This window comes from Corvus cornix, chromosome 8 (assembly GCF_000738735.6).
Source record: "Corvus cornix cornix isolate S_Up_H32 chromosome 8, ASM73873v5, whole genome shotgun sequence".
NCBI classification, from domain to species: Eukaryota; Metazoa; Chordata; class Aves; order Passeriformes; family Corvidae; genus Corvus; species Corvus cornix.
In genome coordinates this window covers 20835217-20862013 of record NC_046338.1, presented here as the reverse complement: position 1 = coordinate 20862013, position 26797 = coordinate 20835217, and the positions used below count along the sequence as shown (strand labels likewise).

Here is a 26797-nt window from a genome sequence, read left to right as displayed (position 1 = left end):
GATCAGAATTACCCCTGAGAGGATGTAACAGCCGAAAATAGTACCTTATACACGTTTGGGTTTAGATTTCGTTAGCAGCATCTGACCATGGCATGAAATTGGGGAGTAAAGAATTAGTAAGAAACGGTAATGTGGGCGCATAAATGATGGAATCAAGATATGTGTGTGCCAAACCAGTGGGAGCTTTAGTGGGTTAAGGATCTGAAGAGGAGTCTGGTAACTATCTCAAAAAACGTAATATTTTCAAAATTTTCCTAGACTTCTTTCTGGTTTTTCCTTCCTAAAATTTACAGCATGGATGATTTATTTATTTTTTTTACTAGCTAACTAAATAAAATACGTGGCATGTATGACATGATTGAAGGTGTTTTTTTCATATTATGGCAGATAAATTTCATATGTTTTTAAGGACAAAAAAGAAACAAAAATTTTAAGAGTAACTACACTTTAGTTTCCAAAAAGATTACCTTTCTTTTTCCTTGTGGATTTCCAAGGGCAGCTGTCCTCCAACCTTTCTCCTTCTGTAAAAGAAGTCCAAGAAGAAGACATGTAAGCTGGTAATTAAATCTGCTTCACACTGTGTGGTTCAAAATGCAAAGGTAAAGCAGAACAGAGCGAGAAGAGCTCTCTGCTTCACCTACTGAGCTGCAGAGAATTAACTTCTTTTTGAGCATCCTGTTATCTCAAAGGAAGGACTGCTTCACAGAAAAACCAAAATGAAATCCCAGTAATCACAAATTCTCAGTGGTTTATAAACAAGTTGTTATAGTGGGACTGAGGCATGCACAAAACTAATTTTAGGTTAGAATGGAAAGCAGTCTTCATGCTCACTGTCATGTTAGAAACCAATGTTTGTGACAGGCCCAAACTACAAAAAGGTAGTTCAAGACTCAGTTGTGACTGGTCATGTTTTCCTATTACTGTCATCAAATGAAACATTTAAGTATGAATTGCAGTGTCAAAGAGTATTAGCCTAAAAAGTAAAAATCAAACATAAACTTCTCCACACCAAATAACCCCTAACCCCCCCCCCCTTTTCCAAAGCAAAAGAATCCCCAAAATAGACACCCAAGTTTCTTCATGTGAATAATGTTTACAATTACTTTCGCAAGGCCTCCTCAGTGAGCAGCCAGAATGAATAAGATATAAAGTGATCTTATTTGTGAAGAAACACTGAACAAAGATTTTTATTTTTTCCTAACCAAGACACTGTTTCTGTCAGTGCATTTTCTGACAGAAACATTGGCTCTGAAGCCAGCTGTAGAAAGTTATAATGAGATAATAAACTTGTTGCAGAGGTTAGAGTAAGAAACTGGTGATATCATTTTAATAATAAGCTTACAAAAGAGGCAGCTTCTAAGGAGTCCCATAGGCAGATAACAACTTCAATAATAATAATTTTCGAGACTCAAAGTATTACTGGAAATACCATGAGTGATTTCTGTGGTTCATAGCTTAACTGTAGAAGGCATCTGATTGTAATGTCTTTAATTTTGCACAATGGTATGACATAGACAGAAGTCCATAAGAGCGATGGAATGCAATGGTCAAGGTTTCTAAGATTATTGAAGGCCTTTGCCAGCTCCTGGCTCCCTGTGTGCAGCAGGGGCCTCTGTCAGTCTCTTCCCATGTGAAGGGACCCAGGGTTGTGGCCCTGATGACCTGGGACACCTGGTGGGAATCATGATATGGAAGAATCTTCTCAAAGAAGAAGAAATAGGGTTTAGACTAAAGAAATGATGTGACGGCAAATGCCCCCAGTAGTACTCTGAAAAGTTTTGTCATGTTCTTCAAATGATACATTGCCATTCCAAGCTGGTAACTGACTGTTAAGGAAGGAAAGTTGTTTTACCTTGATAGGTAGGATTGAGGTACAAGAATTAGAGGGTTGTATCTTTATATTTTATCTGTATATTTATTATGAAAACTGTAAGGGAGGAATGGAAGCAGGTAGCTGAGAATAAGTTAATCAGGACACATCATGATGTACGCCAAGGTTTCTGTTGAATAAGAGATGTGCCCAGGACTGGAAGTTAGAACTTGCTGTGTTATATACATTATATAATGATATCACATGCGACACTTAATAGAGTTCAAGCACTAAATTAATTATATAACTTTGCCAGATATGTCGTTTTTAAATACATTTCTGAATAGAGAGATGCTACTGTGCAAAGAGCAATGGGTACAGTGCCAGCCATGGAATTACTTTCACAGGAGAATTATGACTGTGTCAGTTGGATGCAAGCCTGAAGAAAAGGGTGTCAGAGTAACTAGGAGCTGAGAGGACCAAACTCTGTCCAAAGCTGCATGGGGAATGCAGTCAGTCTAGAAAGGGGGTGGCTCTTGGCTAAAGGATAGTGAGTCCCAGCAGAACTTTATTAAACTTGCTGAAATAGTTTTCTATATTTTGACTTTATAGGGATATGCAGTGATGGCATAACAAAAGAGAAATTTAAGAGAACAGAAATCTCTGTCATGTATTAAGTTGCACAATGTCATAACTTGTTACAATATGGGAACTTAATTTTCATAGGTTTTGTTGTTGTTTTCCCAATTCTTATGCATGTCAGCATTGTTTGTTGTTCTTGTTGTACCTTCTCTGTTTGAATTTCCCATGGGAGCTTCATCTGACAGCTAGAACTTGGTTGAGACTTTGGTGATTAAGATTTGAGTTTGTCTTTTTTACTACTGACCTCTTATATCCATGGCTTTGGACTGTCTGTATTAAGAGAATAACTAAACTAGGGCTTGTGCTCAAACCAGCAGGAGTAGGGATTGAAGAAAAAAGAGCCTTGTGGAACCACCATAGACATTTGGAGATAAACAGAATTGAGACTGTGAAGGAGTAAATGGTGAAAGGAGAGAATCCAGAGCGACAGCATTAAGCAGAAACCATAATATGATAGCATTTCAGCTTTTAATTTCTTGGGTTGGAGCTATTGGATGACTAACTGACCTATTAAAGAAAATGTGACTAAATTAACATTTGAGATGAGGCTGATCTTTAGAGATATTTGCCTTGTAAGGGCAGGGTTTAAAGAAAAATGAACAAACTAAAAAACCTATGTTTTCAGGTGTAGGTATCTGAATTTCAAGGTGTGTTCATTTTCAATGTAAAATTTGCCTACTGATTTGCTAGAATGTAAGGAAAAAACATTACAGTTATAAAGGATGTTTTCTTCCTTTCAAGTAAACTACCAGATTGATTGTAGTAACTGTAATACTAAGAAATGTGTTTGGGGCAGAAATCAGGCAGATCTCAGATATTTCACATCCAAAAGCTTTTAAAGGTTTGGCCTTCATAAATTCTAGACAGGAGACGTTATCAGATTGATTGTCAAGTGTGTGTTAGTTACTGAATCGGGATAAAGCAGTGCTAAATCTAGATATTTGGCCATAATCCAGTAAAATCTTATTTTGTCCAGATTTTTACTATATACTTGCTAAATTAATTTCTGTGAAAGCCACCAACTGGAAGGAGCAGTAGAGCAGTACATGGGGGAGGTATGCTAGAGCATATGCTCTGGTTCTGCCCTTGAATAGAACAGTTCTGAAAACAAATTATATAATGTGTTGACAGAAAACTATAATCCCTGAGGTAAATTTGGCTTCAGAAAATATTCTCTAAGAATCATTTGACAGGTCCTTTGAGAACAACAATATGGTAAGAATGGTATCTGATGAACTGTTAGCAGATTTGAATCTATCCAATCTTTTTTAAGAGATCTGAAGGATCCGTGATTTATAGTGGATATAGGGCAAATACTATAATATTTGCTTAATTTTGAAGGGAAGTTTTTCCATGTACAGGGTTATGTTCTAACACATTTGTTCTTGATCCTATATCTAGCAAAAAAGGGTGCAATTCTGCTAAGAGTCCTGCTGAGACTTTGGTCAAATTTAGTTCTCAGCTGAACCTCTAGAAATCCAGAACAGCTGCTTTAGTTAATAAGGCCTGTGTGAACTTGTGCAAAAATTACTGTCAGAAGAACCTGACTCAGTGAAGTATTACCAAGTGGTGTGTATTTTATAAATGACTGGTATCAAACTTAGTCTTCTCATTGATGTAAGCGGGAAATATGATAGAAGTGAAGGAGAGTGCGTGGTGCTGGGTCGTGGCTCGTGCTTCAATGGTTTGTTTTCAGAGGTTCTTATGTGACACTGTTGTAAAGAGTGAAGATTCAGCAAGGAAGGTTTAATACAGTTATTTTGGTATTGGCTGGATTCCACTGCAATAAAAACTGAATAACCCTTCTTACATTTTAAACCCCTTGTTAGTCATAGGAAGAATATTATATACTATCATATTTACAACAAACACCATTTAACTGCTATTTGGTGTGTGAGCCCAGGATTGAGAAACTCTTATGCTCGAGACCATTATCACTAAATTCACTGGCATGGGTCTGTCAGAACTGATCACATATACAGGTGTTCCACAACTGACTATGACTGACACTAAACTTCACAGGAAAAAATAGGAATTCATATAACAGGCAGTTTTGGGTGGCTTCTTTTGTAAAGAGAGGCATTCAACCTGCCAGTGAGTTAAAAAACTCCTAAGGGTTTAGTGGAATTAGGGAATAATCATTACTGGTCTGCTGAGAAGGTTAGACAGTTTTGAAGAAGCCCAAAGGGCTGGTGGCTTAAGCCCACTTAAGATGTGGGCTTTGCTGAAAATGAGCTTGGTGGTGTTGATGTTTTTAATGATACTTTGCATTTGTGCCTTGAAACATAGGCAGCAAACGCATAAAAGTCAAAGGATGCATTTCACTGGTGGGAGCCATTTAAAAATGGAAAGGCTCTTCAAAACCTTAGTGAGAAAATGATAGTTTACAGCAGATTTTTTTTCTGTTTTTATTGGATGTGTTCTTACTTTTTCATATTTTCAGTGCATGGTAGCGCTATTTGGTCTTTGTTCAGTGCATTAAATGGCAATTGAATATTACTGGGAAGCCTTTTGTTTGGGTAAAACAGTGAAATAGCATGGTTCACATGCAAGTTCTTGCACGCTTGAAATAAAGAAAGATCATGCCAGTCCTTGGGTCCGTATTTTAGTTTATCCATACTTACAAACTCAGGATTTGATGTATTGCTGAGAATTTTATTTACTTATTCCAAAGAGATGAAACTTTGTTCTGTTACTAGAATTGAAATGCTCACTGAAACAAACTGACACCTCAAATATAGTCCAGCTTTGAAAGGAGTGCAAAAGGAAGATGATCCTTTTGGAAACCTCACATATATCATATCAGAAATATAAAGTACTAAGGAAAACTGTTCCTTCTTGCATAATCCACTAGGAGAGATATTTCTATTATTTCTACTTCAATTACTGTTTTACTAAAATATACTTTTCATTTTTTTGCTTACGTTAGCTGTGAAATTGTCATGCTTCCTCCATTGTAACCAGGTATGTATGACTCTATCCCAGATATCACAAAACTTTAATAGGGTACAGAAGGCTTGAGGAGGTAGTTTTGCCCTGGTATTGTGACTATGTCCAGCTGCCCTACTGAGACAGCAAGACTGTCACAGCATAAAAATCTTTTCCTGCTTTGGGAAATGTGTTCTATGCTTTTGTATTAAGTACTGGAAGTTTTTTTTGAAGCTACTTCTACTTTCTCTTACTATTCTGTTCGTACCTACAAAGTGTTTCCACTCTGCACTTGTGAGGTCTTCTGTGACATTCATTTGGTCCTTGCAGGGAAATCTTTTACCTGCACAAATTCAAAGCAAGTCAAAGGCCACCTTGAGGAGACCATGGTGGATGAAGTTGCAGTATAACAGTATCATGCTCAGAATAATGATCCCTCTTCCACTTTCAATAGAAATCAGAGGTACTTCTCTGCAATGTAGAATTCTCATTCTGCTCACATTCTTTATTGATTTCCAGTGCTTGAATCCGATTTTATTGAAGCATCCTTCCCACCAACTGCAAAATGTCAACACAGCTTACAAAATTTTTAATCTTTTCTATGACCAAATTCTATTCGATTAAACATACAGCATCAGCAAACATTAAAAATCCAGAGTTTCCTGAAGGAAATAATGTGGTATTGTTTTGTTAATTTTTTTTCTTTTTCTTTTTTTTTTTTTTTTTCCCTGTCTGAGGTCTTAATTCAAACGCAGTTGAGTAAGACAACTGTCATTAACAGGCAGCCTCTTCAGCAGCTGAAAACCTCTGTGGAACTGCTGAGCACCATTTATGTTTTAAAAAAGTCACTCTTAAATAATTATTTAGCCAAATTATATGACCTGACAATTTATGTGACTTCCAGGGATCAGAGCATCTGTGAACAGGATGTTACTAAACCACTGTTTGTGCTGGGACTAATTTTTGATCTGGTGTTTGTTGAAAGTATCTTGACTAAGAGCTAAATCCTGCTTCCTTACCAATGATAACGAGTACTGATACTGTGTGTTCAACAGTGTTTAAGGAGAAAGACTTTGCTCAGCATGAAGAAAGAAGGTAGAGTCACGCTTTACAGTATGAGCCATTTATTCCTATAGCAGGGAAAAGCTGGATATCATTAAAAAGAAAAGAAAAAAGGGATACTTTAATTTTCTTTTTCTGTGCTGGGAATATTCAGCAAGGAACCAAATGATCCTTGGAAATCTATTCAAAAAGTCAAGTAAAAGTGTGTTAAGATGACTGAATCTCACACAGTTCAAGTATCTTACTCCAGCAGCCCACAGTGCCTGCTGCAGGGGTGTTTGTGTGTTTGTTGGCAATTAGTGATATTCTGGCCAGTCCTGCTCAACGGGTATGAAATGAAAGATTTTCCCGCTGAACCTCACTCTTCAGATGTCATTTTAACTTTTTTTCTTTAGGGATCACATTTATTTGAGTCCCAGCTCTAAAACTGTTCCTACTCTCTGCCTTAGTGGACAGCCAAGTTCAAGTCATGCTATAATAAATCAGGTACCTAGAAAAGAATAAACAGGAAAGCTGAGTCAGAGCTCTTCTCCTGCATAGCCCATCAGTTTTTTGTGGCTTCAGGCAAACATCATCCGACCCACACACATTTCTTCCTGAGCACACCGGGGAAGGGATGCTCCTTTCTGCCCCAGAAGAAGGTGAGAATAGAGGCACTGCCTGCAGAGTTCAGAGATCCAGTTTCTAGCTTTCTGTACTACTTTCCTGGCCCTGCAAAGAGACTTTGAAAAGGATTGCACAGGCAGTGACTCAGACTTGTTGATTTAGTCACATTGAATCAGCCCACAGGAACTCAAGCGCAACGTATACACTTATCTGACCCACTTGAGAAGATCAGATTTAAAAGGGAGATGACTGAAACATGGCAAAGGAGAGGAACAAAAAAGATATGAAAGTCTGACCTATACTAAATGTATCAGTGCTTTTTCATTTAAATCGGTTCACTTTACACAATAGGTCAAAGGAGCTACACAAACTTTGCAAGAAAAGCTTGAATTTTAACCTTTGTCTCCTAACCTGATATGAGACACAAGATTTCCTTTACACCTTGCTCTCTTCTAATGACAAACAGGACATTCTTTTTTTACTTAATTACTTCATATCTGGGCTCTAATTCACTGGGTCAGATTTTATGACCAACTTAGACCAACAACATACAGTAATTTTTATTTTATTAGCTTTGTGATCAATTTTTAAATTCTTCTGGACTTGATAGTGATCATACAAATAAGCATGCATGAATAAATATTGAAAGGGTTTCTGTCACTCATACAAGTGATACATTTCCAAGTGATTCAGAGTTAGGGAAGAGAAACAGAGGATTGTCCCCTTGGAACTGCTGCTGCAGGTAAAGAAAGGGTCCATCTTTTTTTTTATAAGATCTCTGCAGAGTCTTTAAAATGATGAGAGTTTGTGTGAATAGTGTAGACAGCCAACTATTAATCATGTCAGGTTAGGTGGGAGGAATCCCGGGTTGTGTGTTTTGAAAGGATTGTTTATTGTGGTGCCTCCTGAAGGAGTATTTGTGCTGTTATGGGAACTTGCAGCAGCTCCCAGCCTCTGCCTTGCAGTACAGGTGCCTGGGCAGGCACTTGGATTCTCCCAGATCAGCTCCCTTGCCCACACACAGCAACTTGGATTTCTCACTTTGGAATTCTGTCGTCTTTTTCCCTCTGTCAAGATTATTTCAAGCTCTAATCCTGCTTGTCAATGTTACCTGCAGTCCCTCTTGGTTCTGTGTCAGTTATCTACTTAATTTTACATCTGTCTCATAGTAATTTCACTTGCATCATATTTCTGAAGCTTCCCTATGAGAATGTCATGCAAAACTGTCAAAAGCTTTACTAAAACCAAAGAACATGACACTTACTCCTTCTTTCCTGTTCACACAGTCTGTCTTGAAAGGAAACTGGCCAGATTTGATGTTTGCTCTTGACTTAACACAGTGGCTGCTGTTAACCTCCCTGCTGCTGTCCCAGCGCTCACAAACAATTTTTAATAAGTGTTCCAGATTTTTTTGTACATTGAGCCAATTCACCTAAAATTATCCAGTTCTTCTGTTTTCCTCTTTGAATCCACAAAGAAAGCGGGTCACATATAGATGTATGGTTTATGGCATAATAGACCAGAAATTTGTAGTGACAGCTTTTTTTTGGTAAAACTCTATTAGTCAGAATTCAGATTTGTGAAAGAAAACTGCTCAGAGGCAAGCTTTTGTTTTGGGAAAGAAATGACTAAATTTGAATCTGAGCGAAATCTACAAACTTTTTTTTAAGCAATAGTGTCTTTGGTGAGAGACTGGTTGGGAAGAAAGTGTAATTTCCCTTAGAGCTATTGTGATTTAGTACAGGGAAACCGGGTTCTAGGACTGTTATTACAAACAATTTTGGCAACATATGAGTCTGAATCAATTATTGCCTGATGCAAGCTCAAACTTTTAATGTTTGCAAAAAATAATACCTAATTTTAGTAAATAATCTATATCTGAGGATATGTTTGGGCCTTTTAAATGTTGCCAATAGAGAAAAGGTCCTGTGGATTTTATTTTCTGCTGGTGCTTTGTTTTTCATTGGAAAGTACTAACTCAGAAAAGCCAACTATTTGCAGATTTTTGCAGCAACATATCTAGGTAATAAAAATTTCCATAGAATATTAAAAAAATTATTTTGTCTCAGCAAGTTCAAAACACAGAGTATTGCACTCTTATAATTTGAGAGTTGATCCTAAATACACATTTATGTAAAATGGATCACACAATACATGCAAGATTTATAAAACGCTTGACAAGAAAGAGTTAAGATATTACATTTGTTTAGCACAGAAAAGAGAGGCTGGAGGAAGACATTTTCATAGTTTTTAAGAATCAAAAGGCTATAAAAAGGTAGTAATTACCTTAATTTTAAGAAAAGCTGATTTAGATCAAGTAAATATTAAATATATGGATATTTAAGAACCAAAAAAGGCTACCTGTGGAGGCTGTGAAATGCCCTTAACTGCAGAATTTTAATTATAGGTTAGGCAAATGTCTTGCATGGACAGCATAGTTATACTTGACTTTGTATCAAGTTCTGGGGCATAAATGGGATGACTTCTTAAGGTTCTTTCAGGTCTTTTATTATTTTTGTAATAAATATCAAAGTGGTACCATCCAAATATTTTGAAAAAGATAAAGTGACAGAGCATAATATATAACAATATAAAATGACCTTCAGAATCTCAAAGGGATTAAAGTTTTTTTACGTCAGCCTGGGCAATCAATATTGTTTGTCTCTGTCTATTATTTAACACCATCATTTAGGCTTCTAAAAGCTGTGATTAAAAGCTTTCTTCCCACAAATAGATCTTGAACTAATTGGCTGTCTTTGATAGAGTTTAACTAACCAAAACCGCATGATTTCAACTGTTCAGGGACACATCATTGCATCTGGGATGAGGGGAATGGATCAAGTGTTTTACCAGAATGGGATGCATTATTATCTCTTGTGCACCAAGAGCACTACGGGACCAAGACTGACCCAGGTGCTATTGAGGTAGGCAATAAAACAAAGAGGAATGAGCTCCAGACATAAATGATGCTGTTCTGCACAAACGTGGTTCCAGGCATAAGAAGGGAATGAGCTGAAAGAAAAGCAATAAGTAGCTTTTAGCCTGAAGATGCAGCAATTACTATGTGTAGCCCATTAATGCTGTGATGTACCAGGGTGCAAGATGGCATTCTGGGGGTGATCCTCGGAATCATTACGGAGGTGATGACTTTTCTGCAAAACTGAGCATGTCTCTTTTGGAAGTGGCAGTTATTCCCCTGAAGGTGGACCAAAATGTATCAAAGGAGAGAATTTGCAGAATCATGCAAGCAGTGCCTGTATGAATAGACTTGTTTTGAATACAACAATCATGACTTTAATAGTCAGTGATTACAAAGAGATTATGAAACCTGAACCTGTGCTTTATGACTGCCAAAACAGCGTTCAGCCTTATGTTATATAAAATCTTAGGAATAAAAATGCAAAATTGTTGTCAACTGTCATTTCAGAAACTTTGCAACTGACAGTAACTGCTTTAAAAACAAAAAGCATCCTCATTAATGAACTCTGCTGTGAAAACTCATCTGCATGTAAAGCATAATTTTAAGAAGAATTAACATTTTTCATATAAAAGGAGGATTCCAGTTGCTTTAACAAGCAGTATCACTGGTTTATCCTTGTATCTAGGGGAATGTGAAAAAAAAAGTTCCATAGTTTCAGTAGATGAAACTTAGTTACTGCAACACTCATGAGCCTCTGTTCTGTAAAGGTCATGAAATGAAAGCTGGCAGGGTCAGTCCAGCACATCCTTCAGTCCAAGGCAGGACATACCCTCTACTCTCCAGTGAAAAAAACATCCCTGCAAGTATTTGCTCTCTTTGCAGAACCAGCAGAACATTTATTATGATTGCAAGGTCCCTCCTTTTTTTTTTTCTTTTAATTTTCTCATTCTGGAAAAAAAAATGAGAGTATTACTGTCTTGTTTGTTTCTGATTAAAGTACCAATTATTCATGATTTACATTACAACATGCTATTGTCATGGTACTAGGAAGAATGTGTGAAAGCATCACATGAGCTGGCATTTGAAGCAATCAAAACTGAAAAACAGAAAAGAGGGTAGGGTAGGAAAGAAACTCCAAACAAGTTGTGTTTTTCCTGCTTTTAATCTGCTTTTTTCAAATGCACCTGAGTGAATCAGAAATGAGACAGAAGACTATGCAGGGAAAATGAAAAAATATTAAAACACTGAAACATTAAAGTCATTGAACAACATTAAAAAATTAATAAATACCTCAATATTGAGCCTGTAACTTGTAGGACATTTAAGACACTTCCTGTTCTTTATAATGGAATTTTTGAGCTTTTTAGGACATGTATTTTCAGCTTTTCTCTGTAGTTATGAGGCTTTTTCCTTTTACCTGTAAATCAAAAGTTGACCTACTCACAAAATCACCAGATTCTAGCATATAAAAGTCTTCTCACAGTTATGAAATACTGAATGTTGCAAAACTGAAAGAGTGAGCAATATTAGCTTGAAATCCATAGGATTTAAAGGCAGATGTCCCAAAGCAGAAGGTGGGAACCAAAATAATGGAAAAAGAAAGTAACAAATTCAGAGATAAAAGGTGTAATTTCCCCCATCTATAGTTTACTTTGGCCACAGGGAACAGATACCTCATACCAAAAATCTAGCACAAAGCTCTTCTCAAATGTAACCTTTTGTTTAAGGACTGCTTCATCTTATTGTCCCTGGTTCCTCCACTAAGGGATGTGCAGAGCTTTCAGGTGTTTCTTTTCTCGGCCGCAGTGTGACACTCTGCATGTGGCCTCTTCACTTCTCCTCATCTTTGAGCAGAGCCCTCACCTCCTCCCTTTGAAGTGTCCTTTTCCTGTGAGTCTTGGGGCTTGTGCCAAAGTGCATCATGTACCGAAGGATGAGTGACTGTGCTGGGGACACGGGCACTGCCATTGGAAGCATTGAGGACACATTGTGCTTGTAGGATAGAAGAGGTGAAACAGTGGAACAGGCTGGTGACAGCAAGATAAGTAACCCTGCTGCGTTGTTGTAGTAGGAAATCAAGGAAGTACGTTTTCTGTGAAACTTCAAAAGAATGGCAGCCCAGGTTTCTCCTATTCCGGATGCTGCTGTGTGCCTCTAAACTGGAGAAATATGCTTCTTGTTGTGAAATACCAATGTAAAGATCATCCTGACTCAGTTTCAGAAGCTTTCTCTGGCCTCATGACAGGGTCAGATAAAGCTACTACCCCCTGTGATCTACCCAGAGCAGGGAAAGGATGAGCAATTAAGAGAAAACACTACTGATAAAAACACCTGTCTTGGAAAGTATCAAACCCAAAGCACTGTGAAGTGCTGCCTAAAGTACTTTACATGAGACGTTGCAGAGATTCTGGGCTCCTGCAGATTGCTGTTTTGATGGGCAGTAATTGTAATTTTGAAGCAGTGATGTAGCAAACCACAGAAGGCTGTAGTGTTCATAAACTGCCATGTTCTTTAAATCACTGAGACATAAAATGTTTTTTGTTTTACAGAAGCTGATTTCAGTAACATAATCTTGTTTTGTTTTATAATGGCCTGCTGGGAAACAACTCTACCCCATGAGGGGTGTGGTTAAAATAGCTCAAGGCCTGCTGTGATGAGGCTAAAAAAATACCACTGTTTGTACATATGATTCACATGTTTTCTTTCACAGGGTGGAGCAACGTGAAAAAAAATTAATAGTTTTACTAGATAAATTATCTTTCTGCTCAGGAAGTTTACCTGTCTAAATCGGCTTTTAAGAGACAGCGAAAAAATGGTCATACTTTAATACTGTCCCTGCTCTGCTCTGAGGGGTCCCGCGTGCCCCCACAGACGCACGGGTGGGTTCAGTGTTACAGTCGGCAGCAAAGAGTCGAGAAGGGCATTGGCATGCGTTCCACCAGGAGCATTTATTGCTGCTACAGTGTCCAAGGGTGCAGAGGCAAATACCAACATGAGCCAGAAACTCACAGTTTTATCCGGGGGCAGGGAAAAGGCGGGACTGGGGAACGGGGACCAATGGGGAACTCTGGGGGAGTGATGAGGGGGTAGGGTCTGACAGCCAACCAGGGAATCCAAACTGGGACAGATTAACGTAACAGAACAAGCATCCTGGGAGAAGTCTTTTTGGTCACCCTAACCTAAGTGGTTCTTGTGGTACTAGGGACTTGTCTTACTGAGAACTCTCTGTCCCTTGTAATGTATGTTCACCAGCCACCATAATACTTTTTCATTTTTAGTGCTGGTACGAGAATAACCTGAAGTGGATTTCATAAAACAGCTTAAGGTAATGAAGTACAGACAAAGTAGGTGATAAAATATATGTATATAAATAAGTTACTTCTCTGATTATTTAAAGCAGTTACTGATGCTATATCCTCAACTGGTGAAAATTAGGTTGGCTTAATTAGTAAGTAAGGTTAAGGTTAGTTGGTTTACTCTGATCTTCATCATCGTTTAGTGGTTATAGCTTTCAATCAAAGCAGACCAAGAAAAAGAAAACTACTGTGAACTCTTTGCTCTTTAGCTGTGGAGCAGCTGCTGTAATAGGGTTGTTTGTTTTGTTAAATAACCTATGTGCTATGTTTTAATACAATTACGTAAAAAAAACCCCTAACAAGAACAAACCCAAAGAAAGCAACATGGAAAGGAGGACGGTGATCTTCACTCCTGGTTGACAAATAAATATAATTCCGTAAGAAACAGAACTTTAAAACTTCTCAAGTTGATTTTGCACAGTGCAGAGACTCTGATGTGAGGATGGGGGCTCTGCTGTGGCTGGGATTTTGGGGCCCCATGAGGTGTTTCTGCCAGTCGGGGCAGGGAGGGCCTGTCCAGGGCCTTCAAGGTGGGGCTGCCGCCTTCACTCTTTAACCTCAATCATAAATATTGTCTCTAGCAGCTCCCTGCCAGTTTCTTATGTGAGGAAAAGGCAATATATGGGGTTTTTTAATATTAAATTATTATTAAATTAATTTAAATTAATAAAATATTTCATTAAATTAATTAAATATTTAATATTTAAAAAAAATCTCTGACTTGAATGGAAATAGGAATATGGAGAAAGTTCTGCTTTTCCTTTTGCCTTGTCTGTGTGCAGACTTTCAGAGTTACTTTACTACAAAATTATTGGGCTTTATTTCATTCTCACTTCATTTTAAAATGCTATTGGTTTTGCTATATTTCTGCATATACTGTGGATTTTCTCCTAAAGCATTAATGGACATAGAAATATAATAGAAAATTTTGTGTTGCAGAAGCTAAATTTAATTAAGCTGCTACTCTTCAAAATTTTTTTTGATTCAAGTCGATGAAAGACAAGAATTTTACTTTAAAGTCTTTATATTGCAAGATTTGAAGGCTGAGGCAGGTTTATTTGAGGCTTTTGAGAACTGGAAATATGTGTGGGGGTGGTACTCCTGTCTTGAACTTAACAATTTCTGAAAAGAAGACAACTTTCTGCTTGCAACCTTTTAAGATGGGGTTTTCTGTCCATGAGTTTCTATTAAAAGTCTGACATCCATCTTGGCTCCATCTGTGTAGTCTCAGAACTAGGTGAAAGTGTTGTTTTTACCAATAACATAGTTATTCCATTATGATCTTTCCTTAAGAAAACCCGATAAAAGTAATGGGAAAATAATTTGTGTACAGAGCTTATCATATATATCTTCACAGGCATTGTGGAAGTGTAATGTAGTAGGAGGTTAAACTTGCTTGTGGTGCACTGGATCAATATTTTTGTCCTAACTAATTAGTGTCAATAAATCTTTTCATATGCCTTATATATGAAAACCTCATTTTTTTAGTTGATAAACAAATACCTATACAGACACTTTGCAAATTTTGTCCTGAATATAAAATTTCTTATTCTTCCTCTGCTTTTAACAAAGAAAGGAATTGAATGAATTCCTACAGTGATTAACTAAATGCAGACGTGATGTAAATAACATCATGCTGGTGTAACTTCTAACGGATTCTTATAATGCATGAGGTGCTTGGGGATTGTGACCGCTGAGTTCCTTCTAACTTTGTCTCATTTCCGTGTGTTATAGAATTTTTCTTTCATGCATATGTCAGGTTTGATAAAGCAGAAAGAAGTAACAAATAGTGAGTAACCAGGTAAAGTGATAATGCTTCATCTTAAGTCCTTATTTTTATTTGCTCTTCTGCTTGGAAAGCACCATCCCTTGGTTCAGCTTGGAAATTATACCAACGTTCATGAGCTTCCTCACACCAGTGCAGGGTTTTAAATTAAGGTCTATGAAGGGATGATAAGCATCTGCAGGTAAGTGTTATGGCTTCTTGGCCAGAGTCAAAAATCAGTAATTTTATGTATTTTTTTTTTTGTGGCAAGCTCAAAGAGACAGAGAATGATAGGAAAGTTTTAGATCACCTTTGATGTCTTTGTTAGGCCTACACAAAGTAGAGAATTTTGGGTTTTGTGAAGTACTTTATGTGACAGCTATACTAATACTTGAACTTATTCAACAAAGACAAAATCTTGAAAAAAAAGAAAAAAAGAGACCTTCAAGGAAAGAGGCATGGCTCTGTGTATGAAATCTGCATATGCTTCTTCCAAGGCAGAGATCAAGGAGGACAGAAAACTGCTGATCCTTGTGTGACAGCTAAAAAGAAGAGCCATGATGAGCACTATTGGTGGGATGTTCACTATGAACTGCCAAACTTCAGGCCCGAGTGAAGCTATTGGTAAGCAGGAGACAGGGTAACCCAAGGCACATGGTGGTGGTGAGAGAGGGGTTAAAGTGGCTGAGCTGGGAAAGGAGTGCAGTAGGGTACAAATCAGTCACACTCTTTAAATCAAATTGCGTCTTGTGGTGGCCTGTTCCCCCCCTAGCCTTGGCCACTCCCTCGGTTTCTCCCTATTTGTTCTGTACCCCAACCTCACCCAGGGACCGCCCCGGGGCCCCTGACAAAACCACCCCGCACCCAGACCTCGTTGTCTCTCTGCCTCTGAACGCCGTGGGGACAGGATGTGATTAAAGCCATCTCAAACCCTCATGAGAGACCCTTCTCTGCCTTCTTTACCCCCCCTGCCCTGTAACGCTGCTGGCTGCCGGAGCCAGCTCGCGGGGCTGTCCCAAATGGACTCTGGCATGCGACTGCTCGCATGGCCCTAGGAAACCTGGCTGAGCTCTCAGGGAGCAGCAGCCTGCTAGGCAGACTCCAGTGGTTACAACAGTATCTCTTCTTTTACTTAATAATAGAGAAGAAAGATTATGTGGACAGACAAATTTTTAGACTTGATTGTACCTGCTAGGTAAATTCTGGCTGATTAATATTAAAGTCAGAGGTAACTTAAATGAGGACAGCCAAGAAATGATAGCATCTGTGATTTCTGGAAAGGTTCTTACCTTCCAGAACAGAAACAACCTGATCCTCCCAGGCAAACAAACATACCCAGACAGTTGCTTGATGGTCCAGATTCAAAATGGAGGGCAATGTTGAACAGTGCAGTTCAGTTACTTGTCTTGGGTCTGGTTATTTTCTGTGTGCATTTTTTCATTTTTGTAACGAATGAGCTAGAGGGTTGAATAGTGTGACAGCTTTTTAAACCTGGAGCACATCTGGGAGAAAATGTGGGTGCGTTGGAAGATGGAAATGGAATCCAAAAATTGTATTGAAAAATTGGAGAAATACTATGAAGATGATGGATGAAGTCTTATGGTTATGCTCTGTGGGAGGGAAAGCAGGATCAGCTGGCTACCAGGTTCTGCAGGAAACTCTAGTGGACTCCTAGAGGATCATGACTTGGACATGGCTCTAGTTTGTCTAAAGTGGATATCTTGCTAGTTTTCCCATGGCTGGAAAGAGTTGTCATAGGTAGTCTAGGGAAACATGATCCCAATAAGGCTGTGAGACTGATATGAACAGCAGTGCACCCTGCCAGATGCACGAGGTAACTTTTGTGAGTTCCTGAGCAAGCCTCAGCTGTAGTGCTGTTGTTTGCACACTGCAGTTCGTGACTGACACAGACAAAAAGGGAGATTCTGCAGAAAGAAAAGAGAACTACTTGGTATAGAAGCTTTACAAAGAAAAATGGAAAGAATTGGGAAAGACTGAAGAGGGACATCTCTTCAAGGATATTAAATGCTGCTGCAAACCAGAAGGGAATGAGCCATTCTCCATCTCCACAGTGAATAGGACAGGAAATAATCATAGATTTCTGCAAGAAAAACTGATGTTGGGAATGGGGATGAATCCTGTTAGTGTGAAAATGAGAGAGTTTTATTGTGGGAAATGATTTGCTTTTGTAGGTTGTGGAATGGCAGCGATGGAGACTTGCAGAACAGAAACCCATCGGGACTGATGGTGCAACTCAGCAGTACAGTAGAAGACTGCTTGAAATATCTTCCAGGTATGTGTTTAAAACATTCTTTCATCATTTTTATGATTCTGTCAAGAAAGCACAAGAAATGAAAATGAAGAGGTTTTGCCAGGCCCAAGCTATCCTGTTTCATTGCTTCTTAGTGTTCCAGTGTTCCAGTGGGTGCTAAGTTACTGGGTAAACTGATTTTACTGAGTTGATGCTGTAGCTTTTAGTAATGGAAATGGAATCTCATAGAGTTTTTTCCATTCACATTTGACCTAAGAGTCAATCTCCATATAATCACTACTTTAATTTACACAAGCAGTATTGGAATATTTGAATTTACTTTGCAATGTTTCTATACTTCCTTTCATACATAAATTCAAGAGTAGGATAAACAGAATTTGCCACCTCCAATTTTAATTATTAAACATTGTGCATCTTAATTGTCTAGGAGTTATCTATATATCTATTTGTGTTTTTTTAAAGTTTGGAGTTTCTACAAGTTACTTATGTTTTAACATGTCTGGTTTAATTTTGGCTTAGCAACTCTTTTTTAATTATGATGAAAGACTAGGAAAAATTCATCTTTTGAGCTCATTAAATGATTGTATGAATCTGATAGATTTGCTAATCAATTTCAGTTGAAGAATGCATCATTGGACAATAAGTCTGTCAAATGAATTCAAAAGCTTGACAGAATCTTTTTATACAAACACGTGATGTCAAATGGGCAGCTGTTGTCTGGCACAGAGGCACTGATCTATGTCTTGCAGAACAGCAAATTCACATTTTTATGAAAGGATTATTTCATAAAGGCAGCAGGTCCTGGTCTTTATGACACTTTATTACCCCATGCTTTTCAAATCAACATTTAGTTGGACTTGGTAAACATTGTTTAGTGTTTTTAATCATTCACAACATGCATGAATCTGTGTTCTCATGGAGGCAGTAATGCATTCTAAATGATACAGAGTTTTGAGCATATTTTAACAGAAATAACCACAGTATACAATAATTTAAAAACACATTTGCAAAATACTGTTTTGCAACCAAAATGAAATGCAAATGCTGAATATAGACACAATATTTCAGATGTGACAGATTCCACTTTTCCTTCTCAGTTGCTAACATTATTGTTACGAGTTGTCATGTGTAGCTGAGTGCTTGGTGATTCTGAATCCTTGTGATGGTGCATTCAATTTCTGCAATGAGCTTTGCATTTAGAAAAGTTGAGTAACACAGAGTTGAGAGTTGGTTTCTTGATTCCTTTTATGTTCTTTAAATACTGGAAGTGAGCAGAAGTTCATTAAACTTAAGGGTCTCTCAATTCAGTAGATGGTGGAGCAGGGTGGATTTTAAAATTTGGAGGAGAGAATACTTTTTCAGAGAGAATAAATGACAAAGACAGAGAAGCTTCACTTTCTGTGAGAAACACTTGGAGAAGGACAAAGGGGAGGGGTTTTCCCCACTAATCCAGAATCTAATTTGTTTCTGCAGGCTTAATCATATCCTTGTGTCTCAGGTATTTGTTACCAGCAGTTAGAATGGTTTTACTTCATTTTCTAAAGCAGGCACAGACAATTTGGAATAAAGCTTACCCTCTTGAAGCTGGTCACAGTTGCAGCTCATGCAGTGGCTTAGCTCATACTCGGGTTTACTCTGTGGACTTTTTGGGATCAAGTGAGTGTGTCTGTACCACTTGCTGACCACAAACTGCCCTTACAAATCTGAGTACTGATAACCAAACTTAGGTTACAGCAACTAGCACAAAACATTTGTAGCAGGGCCAGTGTGCTTCTGGCAGTCTTAGCACAATGCAGTGATGCTTGGCTTTTGTGCACATGAGGTGGTTTGATGGGTCTTTTGGTGTCCTGTTTTTCCGTATTTTTTTTCTGATGTTACTATCAGATAGTAAGTTTTACTTTATCTGCTAAATTCTACCTGAGATTAAGAAAACTATTCCTACTTTCCATTCTTGTAAGTACAAAGACAGTCAGATCTAGTTTGTGTATACCTGTTTATTCTTTAAAGTGAATTTATGTTTTAAAGGAATTGCACAGTTGGAATTAATTTAAATAACCAGCAGACATTGCTGCTGCCTCTGCCAAAGACAGGAGCAGGCATATTTCTCTGGCTATTTAAATAAAGACGAGTCTAGGTCCAGAAGTTCTTAATAGGGCAGTTTTGGAAGCTTGCCTCATGTCTCTGTTGCCCAAAAGTTGTATTTTGATTTTAGTATTCATAACCAGCCATTGATTTTTCCAACCTAATTTCCTCCCTGATGTATTTAATATCAAGCCAGATCTGCCATCTATCTACAAATCACCCTGGCTTTACAAGCCAGCTCTGCCATCCATCTACAAATCACAATGGCATTAGTCAGGAAATTAGAAGTAGGCTTAATTTTTTTTGAAAGTAAAGGATTGTTAAACCACTTACTTCAGCCCTCTCTCATGACTCAGCTTGTGTTTCTATTTGTTGCAGTTCCTGGCTCATCAAGTTATAACAGGCAGCATATTGTAGCTGATTCAAATTCTGGCAATCAGAATGGTTGTTTGCATTTTTTATTTTTAAAGAAAGAGTCTTCCTTTTTGGTAATAATTCTAGAAATATGCATTTGAATGACAAGACAGAGTCAAAATTAATTGTATTAGAAGAAGGAAACATATACTATAACAACAGTACCTCTTTAATAAAGAACAGGAAACTATTTAAAATTAATTACTGATAATTAATGACTCTAATTATATCCTGAATTTCCTTGATATGATAAACTCTATAATCAAACCCTTGTTTTTTGTAAAAGTCCTCTCAGAATATATTACCAGAAGTAAAACTGAAATTTAGTAAAACCAAAAATATTGAAGTTCAATGATCTTAATTTCCGAGAGATATTAAAGATGATTCAAAAGCATCACGATTGTTCCAGTCAAGCATATGCCAAAGACATGGCTCCCAGTGTGTTCCAGCCATAGAGGGATGGTCTATCACCTGTCTTTGCCACCGAGAGCAGAAATTTATGAAAATCAACATTTGGGAATTTACATGGACTCGCTGTGCCATAGAATTCAATAGCAAATTTAAGATGCTCTGTTGATATTGATTAATGTTTAAGATCACTCTATAATTATGTTGTTATTATTATATATTAAGCTCATTGAACTTAATATAGAATATTCATCAGCATAATATATACCATCTCATGTACTCATACTTTGGTTTCATATGACAGTATATTTTTATGCTACTTTGGGGGTGGAAAGACCAGAGAACTACTTTTAGAAGAGGTAGGTATGTACCCAGATGGATTTTCTAAAGCATCTGAAAAACAGTAAAGTCTTACCTTTGAACTGTGAAAAATTTTCTAGATTTGAAACTCTTGTTGGGGCTATCTTCACAAGTTTTAAATCACATAGGGTGGTATTTTCTAAGGGACAGATTCTGTTTCTGTTTTTTGATGTTATTGCTGCAAGAGGCACTTTCCCCTACAAATAGCTCATCTGTGCCCTACTCAGCAGGGTGCCCTGCAGTGTTCACCCATTGAACTGAACCACTGAATCTCTCAAGTACAGAGCTATACATTGTAAAAGAGAATTATCTTGAGCTTCTGCACATAGATTAATAAATAGAAGACTAAATTGTAAAGTTCTTAGCTTAGGAAAAAAATCCACCCTCTAAATAAAACATCATGAAAGTCTCAAAGCCTGAAAAACTGTGTCTGAGTTATTAAGGGTCAAGAAAGGTATGACCTGAAAACAGCTAAGAATTATTGAGCAGACAGCTGATTTATGCACCTGGAGTACATGAGCATCATTACCAGGCAATGTCTGTCTGTGGTGCAAATCAGCTGTAGGAGGCAGCTTTTTTTTTACGCTGTTGTCCTTCCAGTGTTTTTCCTGAAAGACCGAATATTCTTGCTATTCCTTTTATGACATCATTGCATATTTTTGCTTGTACTTATTGCTTGTGTGTTTAACTTTTACACTCCTTGTAAACTAATGATGTCCTACAGAGATATTTACAAAGATGACTCAGTTTAGTTGTATTTTGGACAGATTTATTGTAATGTATCATTTATAGTGAAAGGAGAATTCATTTGATAGAAGGCGGCGGCTGGTGCTCTACAAAGTGTGCTTTGCTGCCGAACCCTTCATGCATATGGACTGGCTCTGTGTTTTGACAGTGTGTGAGGGGAATACCAGATGTCAACAAATCAATGTATACAGCAATCCAAAAATTTTTATTTACCAATAAGAAGTTATGCTTTTTTTTTTCCTTTGAGGTGCTGGTTGGAGCTGCTCAGCAGCTCCATTTGGTTATTGTTGGGGCTGTATTCTCAAATGAAAGGGAAAAGGTACTACAGGAAAGAGAAGACTTGTCTCTCTTCTCCATGGGAACATGGAGTCTTGGGGAATTAGATAACAGTGTTGAAAAAGCACCAAGTGAAGGTTTAAAATGTTGTTATAAATCACTACATAAAAAGCCAGTCATGTACAACACCTCAGGATTTAGACATCAGAAGTATAAATTTCAAGCAAGTTAAAATTTTGCTATATAGGTAAGAGAGCAGTGGACTTCAGATCAGTTGGCTCTACACCAAAAAGTTTGAAGATTTTAAATATTTATCAAGATGTACCTTTTAACCTCACTCCCATTGCAAAGCAGCCTAAACTCTGTCCCAATCATTAAATTAATCCTTAGTGGCCTCTTCAAAATCAAAATTTCATTTCTTTAGCATGCAAATGTTACTATTAATGTTTGAAAATATACAGTACAAAAAAAAAAAGAAATCATCCACCTGTCTAGTTTGGTCTGGTCTGAAATCTTCAGCATTGTTAAATTATAGACACATGATATAAAACGTAATTTAAAATTAATTATTGCAATTAGATGGCAACAACTAGCTTTATTTGAAGGATTAAAAGATTAGTCTTTTTATCTGCTTTATGCTGCTGAAAAGCATATGTGGACACTGTAAACTGAATGATACAAGAGGAAAAAGTATATTGCTATGAAAGATTTTACTATCATTTTGGTTCTGCAGTAAGTTTTGGGATTGCCTCTCTGAATGCAGTTCTGGAGGGTCAGCTTTAGAGCAGGGCTGCTGAGTGCTTTCCTCTCTTAGAGAACTTGGTGCCAGGGGAAGCCTGGGGATCACCCTGGCTCCAGCTCAAGTGCCCTGGTTCACCTCCTGAACTTCTTCCTTGGGTTTCCAGTAGCAGCAGCTTGGTGAGAGGGACATGTATGTTCCCCATGGCTGTGTTAAACTGGTTTTTTAAAGCTCTCTGTGAGAGCATCTTCTCAAGGTGCCCCATTCTAGGGGAGCTGAGGCCTGTGCACAGCTCTGCTGAAGTGGCAGCTCTCCTGAGTAGCCATGGCCTGGGTGCTGCTGGTGCCTGGCTCATCCTGCAGCACGGAGACCCACCTGTACCTCCCAGCCCTGGGTACACAAAGCCTGTGTGTGCCACTAGTGAAAGGGGGCACTGCGGTGTCTGCCACCTTCTCGTCCAAGCCTGGGTGGACACCTGAGGCTGAGCCTGGAGCACTGCCAAATCCAGCAGCCAGAAATGTGTAAGCCTGGGCTATTGGCATGACCTGGAAGAGGAACTGAGCAGTCCTTGCACCTGCTGCTACTCTTCTGGGTGCCAAAACAGGCAAGTGAACATCATCATGTTATGTGTTTTTCTCCTGGCTGTTGCCTTAGTTTCAGGAGACACGGGTGTCTGAGGGATGGCCTTGGGCAGGAGATGTACTCAGCCCACAGTTATGCACAGGGAGATGTTGGCAGGTCGCAGGGAACTGCAGCTTCTGAGAGTGTGCATGAGGGTCTGGGCAGTGTGCTGGAGTGAGGGGGAGTTCCTGAGAGGAGCCCAGAGACGTGAAACTCAAGCAGACAAACCCCTTCTATGCTGCTGGGCCCTGCTCACTTTGCCTTTCTCTGTTCTGTCCAGTCCAGCCACTTTAGCTTTTCTCCTTTTGGAAATATATTTTAAAAACATCTTCTATTCTGAGTTTAGAAACTTTTGGTCATCTGCTGTAAAGTTAGATGTCCAGACAGGTCTAATTGAAACATGAGGCCAAGCTGGGGTCCTGTCAAACTGTCAGGTCCTTAAGTTTTCATGCAGTTAAAATGAGTAAAGATGCTGATGTGAATAAATGAATGATGTGTAGAGAAAGGCCACTAGTGCTAAGTAACCTGAAAGACATCTCCTATTAAATGGGTTCCTGCTCTGTTTTTGAGACAGGGTCCATATTTTGGGAAGCTTTAGTTTAAATCTAGACTGCCTGGGGTTAGTCTTTTGCTGCTTAATGAAAAGAGAAAGGCCTAATGGAGTTATTGTAAAACTAAATCAAAATACTTTAATTGCTTCAAGAAGAGTTGGAGTTGAAATGCTTCAACACTTTATGATTTAGGGAATTACCATTTACATTAGAATCAGAAATCTTTGTGCCGTATTTTTGCATGCCAACTTTCCTTCAAATATTTACAATGCTTTCAAGATAAGGTGAACTAGAGTAGTGTTGAAAACTAAACAAAGCTATCCAAAAAAGTGCTTGTTATGGTTGATTGCTGCCTTTGTTCCACATTACATGAGCAATATTTTGACATATTGTAAAATACTAATACTTCAAAATACTTAGCTCAATAATCAAATCTGTTAGTATTAATTTATTGATTTTAATAACAATATAGTTTTTTTTTCCTCTTCTGTCACAAAAGTAGTATCAAATTCTGTGGTAGGCTAGAGCACAGTGAGCTGGGGAGGAGCAGAAAAGAGATGATTGGACAGGGAAATGTTTTGGTGCTTTCCAGCCTATGCCCAGCTCCTTATAGACCTCAAGTATGAGGTCGCAGCTGATGCAATTGTGAGAGTGTTCGTGAAGGTTCTCTGCTTTCTATGCTGAGATGATCTCAATGCTGGGGAGAATTTTTTACTGAGTATTTACTTGCATATAATATTTTTGAGTAATTTTTAAAGAGTCTTGTTGGATGGAAATGATTTTGACTATTGTTTTACCCCATAAATCCTTTATGAAGACCTGAGAAAGATTGTTCTTAGATCTGTTCCCTAATGAAGAATTCTTAAATAAAAGCAAATTAGGGGGTTTTGGTCTCAAATATGCACACACAGGCAAGCTCAATATTGTTTCAGTAAGCATATCTGTCAATGAATATAGAGGTCTGAGAAGGATGTAGATGTCAGAACTGAGCAATCTAAACTGCAAAACTATGTTCCTGCTCGAAAGCAGGCATTTCTTGTTAATGGAAATTATTGGAATTACATTTCTGATTTATTGACAAAATAAGAAAAGCAAACATATATTTGGTCACATTGTCTTTTTAAAATAGCTTTCTTTTGCTCATGTCCATGGATCAATGAAAGATACAAAAAAAGATTACAGCTATTGTACTTATAGCAGGGAGGTTTCTTCAAATTCATCCTTTCCAGAAAGCAAGCAAACAACATTTTTTAATGTTTGTTATACCTATGACATAATCTTTAAAATATGATATGTGGTAGCATGTTAGCAAGTCATGCTATATATTAATAAAAAACCTTTGAAAATGTTATAAAATTTGGGTATGAGGAAAAAAGACTAATTTAGTTCAAAGGTTTACACAAAACAATTCTCTTGTTGATGTCTGATCCCAGATTTAACTGTGTAATGAGATACCATTCAAAATCATTTCACTTGAAGTTACAGCTATCTGTTGGAAAGACCTAGTTTTGGGAATCCGAAAGCTATAATCAGAGGAGCATCTGAATTTTTCTGTAGCTAGTATGGAGGTAAAGCATACTACTTCATGATTAAATTTAAAGCTTTGAAATGGTTTAATAGAAAACAAATTTATCAATTTCAACAATATTTCTAAAGTTGATAAACAAATACTAAATTTAAGTTAGTTTGAAAAGTATGTCAGCATTCTTTTGTGGAAATCAATGGAAACAAACTTCTCTTTTAACTTCACTTTTCTCTGTCTGCAGAGACATTTAAAAATTTCTAGAAAGAGAGACAAGATGGTAATTTATAAAAAAAAATGCACGGAGAGAAACTTATTGATGAGAATTTTGATCGTTAAGGAGAAATTTTCATATTCAAGGTCTTATTCTATAAAGTGTTGGCTTTGCTGTGTTTTATTGAACCATGGGGCAACCAACATATGTCCCTGAATTTCATACCCTTAATATATCTAGAACAATCATCCTCCCACCTACAGCCTAGCAGTTTGCCAGAGATGCTATGCTTTATGTAAATAAAATACTTTGTGTTATACTTTACTTTCAATGTAAATAATATAACTTACTGTGTACTAATACATAAAGTCAGATTGATATTTTATAGCCTGGATAAATAGCCCATATTAATAACCCTACTAAAGACAGTATCTGCTATCCATGTGAATAACTTCTGCATAACTTGGCCATTTTTCTAACACTTGTACACTTAGCATGGAATATGTCAGAGTACCAGGAGGTCATATGAGTAATTTTTGAAAAACCTTATTAGGAATATTCATGATAACTCGTGGCTCCATAACATATATTTCTGTAATGCCCCTGGAAGGGATAAATTAAAACTTGAAGAGATTTTACAAAGATCAGGTAGGTGAAGCCTCATGACCCTGGTCTGTGGAACCTAGTATTACTGTGCTTTATGGATAAGGAAACATCTGGAGAAACATGGAAAAGTTCTGTTCTGCCAGCAGGCAGTAGTGAGACCTGTGTGATTTGCCCAGATAGTCACAGGAATCTCTGGCAGAGCTGGGAAGAGAAACTAAATCTCTTCTAGTGACCAGGGGAGAGGATGACTGAGGCAAAGTGTCCCAGTCCACAGCTGTTTGTGGATGTGTGAGGGTTCCAATTTTGCTGAGTGCACACTGAGGGGAAGTTAAGGGCATTTTGATTTCATCTGGTTTGCCACAAAGGGGTAGATGGGATTCAAGAGTAAAAACTTGTAGATTTTTTCTGCTGAGCTTATACCTAACAGATCACCATCTATGTATACTTACAAGGACTATAAGTCAGTCTGGAAGCAACCTAAGGGATTTTGGTTTAGATCTCCATGTGGGGATCAGCGATTTTTGGGTTCAGATCCTGTCTCAGCCACAAGTTATTTCTTTGAGGTTAGTTTTCCTGGAAACAAAATGGGTTTTGTGCATCGTTTCATCACTAGTGAAGTTGTTTGCATATTTATCTGAAGCTGAATGTTTTAGCTGTATAGTCAATCAGTGCTTATATGTTAATTACAGAGGTGTGGGAATACTAAATTGGCTTATCCACAAATGTAACAGGATGAAACTGTATAATGGGCATTCATTGGTACAGCAGCAAGACGGTCTTATGAGTCAAGATTTCAATTTCAAAGTATTTAGGAATTAAATAGGTATTCTCTTTTATTTTTTCCCAGAAAATAATTGTCATAGGCATCACAGTGATTAGTGTTTTCATAAGAAAAA

At 37.8% G+C, this 26797-nt stretch overlaps 1 long non-coding RNA gene across 2 annotated transcripts in view; it reads left to right on the top strand.

Annotated features, from left to right (window-relative positions):
- The window catches only part of LOC120410363, a 123196-nt gene that overhangs the window by 75327 nt on the left and 21072 nt on the right, over positions 1-26797 (top strand). For both annotated transcript variants that reach the window (XR_005602444.1, XR_005602443.1), the window contains exon 2: positions 17282-17382. This is a non-coding gene — a long non-coding RNA (uncharacterized LOC120410363). The remainder of the gene's footprint in view (positions 1-17281; positions 17383-26797) is intronic.